We start from the raw sequence: 6,432 nt of genomic DNA, 5'->3' as shown, positions 1-6,432 counted from the left end.
CCTGTTCGACTGTCCCGCGGGCCGGGACACCGGATGAGCTTCTCTGGCATCTCGGAGGGGTCAGAACTAAGTAGTTGAGTGTGTGTAGTCTCATGGAAAATCATAGCTGCAGGGCCAACAGGAGATAAGGGGACAGCGAGGCCACAGTGGGCAGCAGTAGCCTTGAGTTCCTTGGTGAAGTGCTTCAGACAAGCTTCTGAAGCACTCCCAAGGGATTTGAAGAGGCCATGATGTAGCCGGTCTGCACGAGTTCGATAGATAACAAGGTCTGAGATGACCAGGAACTTTAGTAGTAGCCGTGTTCTCTGGCTTAGATTCACTGTAGCCCCTATGAGCCCATCTGTGTCTATCACTGCTACTTTGCAGACTGGGTCATAGGCTGCCCACACTCCCACAGTGAAAGTCTCCTGGGCAGAAGTTTTAAAGACTTCACAACCTAAAAGAAAGTATGGTTGAAGGTATGAGACTCCATTACCAGTATTTCCAAAAAATAGAAACCACCTTCAGATGCTGATCAGGTATGCAGTCCAATTTCCTAATAAAGTCCACTTCACTTGTTATCTGAATGTCTTCATTTTCATCTACTAGGAGGAAACTCACAGCCTTCTCAGTCATCTTCTTCTTCTTGATCTCCTCTTCAATCTCTTCTGCCTCCAGTGACTCCTGGACTTTGTTGACATGGAACATGGTCATGGGGTGTCTCCTTTTGTTACCTCCTGAAGGAGTCCTCTTCTGGCACTCCAGGCACAAGTTGACTTTGCAGATTTGGCATCACACAGCTGCCCTCTGCCTATCACCTGGCGAATGCCCACTGGGACCTTTGCAGGGATCACAGTATGGCACACGACCAGGTCTGAGCCTTATCCACTCATGGTTTCGCAAGCTGTTGTCAGTGGAGCTCCTCCTCGCAGCACTCACCACGCCCGAAGACAGCCTGGTGGTTCTGCTGCAGGCGTAACTTTCCTGGCACATCAGCCCCGGATTCAGGCCCTTCTCTGCTAGGGAAGTCTGGGCACTCATACTCACACGGAAAGGAAATACACCTACCATGTAACAGTCACTGAGCTTTTCCCTGGCAAGAAGATAGAGTATGAAAACTGCACAGAACTTCCGCGAGGTCCTAAACACTTTAAAAAAGAAAACTTTCAATGTCACTATTATTCTTCACATACTCGCAGAAGACTGAGCGTTTAATGTTCTGGCTCCAAGACTCTAGTATCAGCAGCAATGCTGATCTGGTGTAATGGTTTCATTCTCCATAAGGTGCAGGCAAGTATGTGGTCAGAATGAACTTGAAAAGGTCTTCTATGGCTACCTAAGACAGGTTGGATGGGTTCAGTGAGGTGAGCACATCAGTTGGGCCTTAGCCACAGTTTTGGTAATGAAAGAGAGCTTTTCAATATAATTCAACCTCAAGTCAATACTTCAGGGGATACTAGAATGTCTCTTTCCAGCTGGTGATTCTTCACCCTTCCTTCCTTCCTCCCAGAAAACACCACTTCAATCCGAAGGGTAGCAGTGGAGCCATGGAGCAGCTCAGCCATGGCAAGAAAGCATGGGGTGGGGGTGGGGGTTCAGGATGCTGGTGGGGCTGGGAGCTGTTCTTCAGGGCACCAGTGGGTCTATCCTCATCTCTGTCTCCACCTCTCCTCCTCCTTCGCTGTCTCCTGGGCTTCCTCCTCTCCTGTTGTCAGTTGGGATCAGCTGATTGGAGAGGGGTTTATATTTTTTTAGCCTTTACATTCTGACTTTAAAAAAAGGACTAAGTAATTGGGACCAGCAGTTAGTGTAATGTCTGTGTCGCTGGACTCCCATGTAGTTGACCGCAGTTCGAGTCCTGGACCCAGTGGCTTAAACTCACGCCGGGCGTGTGTGTGCATGCCCAAGATCCCGAGAGGAGAATGGAGGAGAAAGGATTGCGACGTGGCCATCCCCCTTGGGGGCGGGGAGTGATTTCTCACTTTCTGTCTCTCTGTCTCTCTCTGTCTGGTGAGCACATGCGCCCTATAGGAAAAACCTCTCAAAAAAAAAAAAAAAAAAAAGACTAAGTAATTTAAAACAATAGCCACCATTTTTGAGTACGTATATGCCAGGCATGGTACTAAATGCTTTATACATGTTATCTAGCTTACCACCACAAACACCTATGAAAATGTTAATGTTAATGAAAATGGTATCTGCATTTTACATACATGGAAACTGAGATTGACCCTCATTATATTGCCCCAAGTCACCTTTTAATTTCAAAATTGTCTTTAATTGGGTTACACAATATCTGTCTGTCGAAAAACATGTTAGGGTGATTCTTACATAAAAGAACTTAATTGCTAGCTTTTTAGAGTTATGAAGAGCAACTATTGCTAGAGTATGTACATTCGAATAACACTATTTAGCATTTTAATCTCTCTGTGTCACATTCCTCAAATACCAAGTCCAAGAACTGAGTAATTGCTAAAACCCAGCTAGTCTAAAGAAAACACCAGATAAGAAACCAACCTGTGCTGAAAATGCAGCAATGAAAGGTTAAAAGTTCTTCTAAGCATATGATATCTGTCAATGATACCTGTAGCAAAGACCTAAAAAAGTAAAACAGAATACCAACATACGCATGATAGTTCCAACGTATTAAACATAATGACTTATTTATGAAGAAACTGGTACACACATATGTGAAGTAAATTCTTCAATCAAAGTTTGTGAGAGCTTCTTCTGCACCAAGCTAGGATACTATGTAGGCAAGACCAACACTGCATAGTGTTAAATAACAACCCTTATCTATTGAGTACCAGGTACTGTGCTAAAACATTCACAGTTACAATTTCCCATTTAATTCCCCACACCCTGTGAGGGAGATATTACATTGGGTTCCACAAGGACAGAATTTTTTCTCCTATATAGCAGAATATAAAATCATTTTCATCATAAGGTCAAATTCAAATACTGAATCTGTGGTGAATGTAATGCCATTTTATACACCCACGATCTGAAGTCAAGAAATTTACCCAAGTTGGAACATCTAGAAGTATCAGAGTGAGGATCCAAACCCAGTCTGCTTCACTCTAGAGCTTCTTAATTATTTGTCCAACTACCTCCTAAACTAAAACACTGCCAACTTAACTCTAGAAGATGGAATGTGAGACCTATCTCTGCCACACTAATAGTGAAGCTAAATAAACGAACAAACAAAAATCTGAATAGTAATGAAAACTTGACCAAAGTGGCATACAATTTGCTGGTATTTGAAGTCACCATGCTCAATGCTCTTCAACTTAATTTGGGAATGAGAGAATGTGCAATTGTCATCTCTGCTTGGAACCACCCCTACTTGACATTGGAAACAAGGAATTTCTTCCATATTATTAGTCAGAACAAGCCGAGATCTACATCCATGGCCCAGAATTAGGGAAGGGTTGGGATTTTCAAAGCATCTCTCCAGGGAGACAACCCCTGGGGAAGACACTGGGAAGTCCCATTCTTGCTAGAACAAAACCAAAGACTTCCTGCAAAGCAAGAGTAATGGATGATGGTATTGGCCAAAATACTGTATTTAAAAAAAAAAAACAGTTGAGAGTAAATGCATTACTAACTAGGTCTTCAGATTTACTGAGAATATAATACAAGATGGAAAAATAATTTCTCATCAAGTGTAGTGTGGCCAGGATTGTAAATTTAGGACTTTATTATGAAATCAATGTAGGAGAAATATTCTGTACCAAGTAAAAACAAGACACCACTCTAATTATGTTCAAAGAATATGGGAGGAAATGAGGAGAACTAGCAAAAAAATGTAGCCACCACCCTCAAGATCATAAATTACTGCAGAATGCAGAGTAGGAATGTTTTAAAAAGGTTTCCTTCTTACCAGCCCTAATAAACCATCACCTTCCAATTAGACTTGAGGATGGAGCTCTAAAAGAGATAGAAAACGAGGAAAAAGAAAATTGGGATTTGATGGAAGGAAACATAGTCGAGAAATATCTCTAGTTAGATGTTAACCAAGTAACCAGACTTACTTGAATGATCCTACAGGGAAACAAAAGTGTGATCCCTTCTAATTTTATTAGGGTAAACAGGATATATTCACACAAAAAATAAATTATTGTTTCCCAGAAATACTTCATTATTAAAAGTCAAGTTAATAATACAGAGAGCCAAGAGCAGTGAAGAGAACCACATGCTGAGTGACCAGGCTGGGCCGGTGGGGGAGATGGATCTTTAAGTAGTGACTGCATGGTGAGAGGTAAAAAGAATCACATTGGATTTCAGGTAACACACAGAGCATGGATGTGCATTGCGTTGGCCCATCTGGCTGCCATTTGGGTAGGAGACAATAGATGCAAATTTGTTGAGAGACAAGTTCAAAAAGATTATGGAAACCTATGAAGTGTGGGCTATAAAAATGTTCTTCAGTGAGAAACAGGGTTCTATAGACTTTTTTTAACGAAGCATGATACATTAAAGTCTATCCTAAAAAAATTTAATATGAAATTTGCATTGAATGGGCTGACATGGACATGGCTAAGGAAGGTATGTACAAGACGAAGACGAGCAGGAGCCTAATTAACTATTCTGTATTCCTAGACAGCAAACTCCGAGGATGGAGTTATATCTAAAACAGAAATGGTGGGAGAATTAAGAGCCCAGACTCCACAGACAGACTTCCCAGGCTCAAATCCCAACTCAGCCACCTATTAACTGAATGCCTGTAAGCAAATGACTTAACTCTCTTTGCCCCAATTTCTTCATCCACAAAAAGAAGATTATAACCAAATCTAGCTCACAGGGTTACAGTGAGGACAAATGAGTTAACACATGAGGAGGTCTTCAAAAAGTTCACAGAAATGTGTATTATGAAAAATCTAGGAACCAGCAGTTAGAGTAATGGCTATGTCCCTGGACTCCTATGTAGTCGACCGCGGTGAAAAATCTAGGAACCAGCAGTTAGCGTAATAGCTATGTCCCTGGACTCCCATGTAGTCGACCGCGGTACACGTCTCGGACCCAGTGGCTTAAAACTCACGCCGGGCGCGTGTGCGTGCGTGCCCAAGATCCTGAGAGGAGAATGGAGGAGAAAGGATTGTGGCGTGGCCATCCCCCCTGGGGGGTGATTTCTCGCTTTCTGACTCTCTGTCTCTGTCTGACTGTCTGGCGAGCGCACTTGCCCTGTAGCAAAAACCTCTCAAAAAAAAAAAAAAATCTATACAGGGACTCCACGATTTTGGGGGGACCAAAATAAACTCATACTTTAATTTCCTATCAACATTTTGAAGTTTCCTTGCACATAAACATGTATTGTGCCTGCACGTGGCAAGCACCATGCTGTGTGCTAGCTGTCGGCGCCAGTGGTTGTATATTCATGGCTGGATTCCCAACACGGGGCCAGCATCTGAGCTGCTTCCTCTATATTTGTAGTTAACTCACAAGGTAAGTGTCTGTGCTAGAGAAAGACAGTAAACATAGAAAAGTAGAAATAGATGCAGGTGTTCTTTTAAAACTGCCAGAGGCCATGTGCACTTGCTAGGGAGGGGGAGAGAGAGAAAAAGAGAGAAAACCTCCACCGTAAGTCATGGTCACACTGTCAACCCTCCTCCATTTCTCCTCCTTTTGGGATTTTGGGCATGCATACACATTCGTGGTGTGCTTTTCAAGCCACTGGGTCTGGGACTCAGTCAGCCTTGTGGGATGCAGCCACTGTAACCTCCATGCTACTGGCTGGCTCTAATTGACAGTTTTCAAGGAAGAGGCCATGGTATTCAGTCGGTAGCAGGATAAAGGAGGTAATTTAAAGATGTCACTGACATTTTATGCCTGAATAAGTTAAAACTTTAGTAGCATAGATAAAAAAAAAAAAACTTGAAATAGAAGCTAATTTAGCAAGAGAAAACATTAGGAAACAATTAAAGTTAACCAAATGAGAAAGCGAACACTATTTCTCCTCATTCTAAGTGGGTCTTATTTTTCTCATTCCAAGTAATGCTAATAATGTAAATATCTTATAGGTTACCAAAATTAAAAGCTGCAAAACCAAGAATGAAAAAGCTAATAAACAACATATTAAACAGCGTCTTTAGGAGTGGCCCTGTGTCCTGGTGTTTGGGGGACTGGAGTCCACGTATCCAACCATGCAATTCAATTCCTGGCTCTGTGACTTGAAAAACACACCGGGTGTGTGCCCAAAATCCTGAAAGGAGGGAGAAATGGAGAAGGGATTGCGCTCTGCCCAAACCTCATTGGGGTGTTTTCTGCTTCTCCCTCTCTCCCCATTCTCTTTCTTTCTGGCAATCAAAAGTGTCCTCTGGTGGGGGTGGGGGAGGGGGAGAAAGTGTTCTTGCATGTCAATCTTGTTTCTTTTAAGTACCTGCTTTTCTAAAACCTGATAAACTGGTATGGCATGCCATAAAAAACAAAACAATCCTTTTTTTTTTTTTTTTT

At 42.4% G+C, this 6,432-nt stretch overlaps 1 protein-coding gene and 1 pseudogene across 1 annotated transcript in view; both read right to left on the bottom strand.

Annotated features, from left to right (window-relative positions):
- LOC102471965 (zinc finger FYVE domain-containing protein 1-like) overlaps positions 1-1,020 on the bottom strand; it is a 2,171-nt pseudogene extending 1,151 nt beyond the window's left edge.
- MCOLN2 (mucolipin TRP cation channel 2) overlaps positions 1-6,432 on the bottom strand; it is a 78,806-nt gene that overhangs the window by 50,297 nt on the left and 22,077 nt on the right.

This window comes from Tupaia chinensis, unplaced genomic scaffold (genome assembly GCF_000334495.1).
Source record: "Tupaia chinensis unplaced genomic scaffold, TupChi_1.0 Scaffold000263_1, whole genome shotgun sequence".
NCBI classification, from domain to species: Eukaryota; Metazoa; Chordata; class Mammalia; order Scandentia; family Tupaiidae; genus Tupaia; species Tupaia belangeri.
Note: the sequence above shows the minus strand (reverse complement) of the source record. Positions and strands in the feature narration are given on the sequence as shown.